Source organism: Corvus brachyrhynchos, unplaced genomic scaffold, assembly GCF_000691975.1.
Source record: "Corvus brachyrhynchos isolate BGI_N302 unplaced genomic scaffold, ASM69197v1 scaffold28, whole genome shotgun sequence".
In the NCBI taxonomy this organism is placed as follows: Eukaryota; Metazoa; Chordata; class Aves; order Passeriformes; family Corvidae; genus Corvus; species Corvus brachyrhynchos.
Window position 1 is genome coordinate 3,730,869 of NW_008246058.1, and position 1,605 is coordinate 3,732,473.

A 1,605-nucleotide genomic window follows, 5' to 3' on the forward strand; every position below is an offset into this window, starting at 1 on the left:
AGCAGGAGGTCTGATAAGAAAAGTTCAGTTTTCATGCAATTGTTCATAAAAAAAGAAAAGTGTTATTAAAATATCTTATTGTATATATTCAGATTAAGAGTGCTGGCATTAAGGTTGCCTGTGGGCAGTGATAGGCAGAGCAAGGGAAAGGAGGCAGCCTAGTATGATGTCTCCTACCTGCTCCTCTGAAAGGTCCTGGGCATGAGAGGTGGCAGCTGTGCCCTTCTAAGCACGGCCGAGTAGTGAAGGGAAGAGTCTGTCACCTGTTCCAGGACACCTAGATCCCCGCAGTCCTGGTTCTCAAAATTATGCATAAGCTTCTTCATAACAAAAAGGCCTGATACACTGGCATCTTTCCCTGAGACTGCCAGTGCCAAGTATTCAAGGACCACTATGTAGCCTTAAAAAACAAAATATTCCTATTTGATTGTCTACTTAACCAAAACACGGGGTAATTTGCATTTTCTGAGTCATGGGAGCATGCTTGGAAGTTACTTTGTATCTTCTCTGCAGTTGTCAGGGCTCCAAATGTGCATTCTGGATTTAAACTGAAAACTGAGCTTCTCACCCCAAAACTATGCTCCAGATATTGGTGCTGTCAAGAGAAAGCCAGCTATCCCAAGGCTTAACGATAAAAATCAGAAAGCCAGCAACTCTCCTTCCAGCAAAGCATTCTTTGTGGCTACGAATAGCCAGCTGAATCTCAGCTATGTGGCTTTAGAGACAGAAATTAGTACCCTCAGCTGCACAACAAACATTAACTATATCAACTCAAGAAGGTGACTCCACCAGTGTCCCTGGTCACTGGCACCCATGCTGCCCCAAGGGGCAGCCCAAAAGAGGGCAGTGATACAGAAAACAAAGCTGAAAGAGTGGTGGTGCTTCTAAGTCATAGATGTGAGGGATAAAGAATAGATGGCCTTGGGTAGAAAATGGCAAGAAGACCAGTGATTACAATACTGGTCCTGGTCTGAGTTCAAGCACATGGGCCAAGTGGCCCTATTCAATTAAAGATGTATTTGGGAGAGGTCCCACATGAAGCTGCAGTGCTATTCCTGGACACACTCTGGGTGAGCTAGGCTAGCAAGGAATGTGTGCTTCAGGAATGCAGCTGGACAGGCTGTGTTTAGGAAAAGTTGTGTATCCTACCAACAGGGTGGAGGATCGGAACTCTCTAATAACCACGCTCCTCTCTCCACAGGGGTATTTACACAGCAAATCACCCTGCTGCCCCTTGCAACAAGCTCCCGTGGCTGCGCTGAGCACTGGCCACCCATGAGATCCAGCCACCATGGAACAGCTTTATACATCCCTGTCAGGCAGGGATGCTCACTGTGTCCCACTGACACTACCAGGGTGATGTTGAGGCAAGCAAAATGTAGAGCAACCCAGGCTGGAACTTCCTGCAGAAATTGAGGTGAGCATCCAGAGAAACTCCTGTGGGGTCTTCATTGAGACTGAGCAGTTAAGCTCTGGCTTTCACGGAAAGCACCTCCTGGTGCGGGAGAGGGCTTCCTCACACGTGGAAAAATGAGCTGTTCTGTAAAACAGGTAGTTCCAGGCTAGAAACATGTAAGGGACAAGAGGGTCAGCTAAGGGGCACCT

At 47.2% G+C, this 1,605-nt stretch overlaps 1 long non-coding RNA gene across 1 annotated transcript in view; it reads right to left on the reverse strand.

Moving 5' to 3' along the window:
- The window catches only part of LOC108449597, a 24,094-nt gene extending 23,793 nt beyond the window's left edge, over window positions 1–301 (reverse strand). Inside the window, exon 1 of the long non-coding RNA XR_001865823.1 lies at window positions 178–301. This is a non-coding gene — a long non-coding RNA (uncharacterized LOC108449597). The remainder of the gene's footprint in view (window positions 1–177) is intronic.
- Window positions 302–1,605: the final 1,304 nt, after the last annotated feature.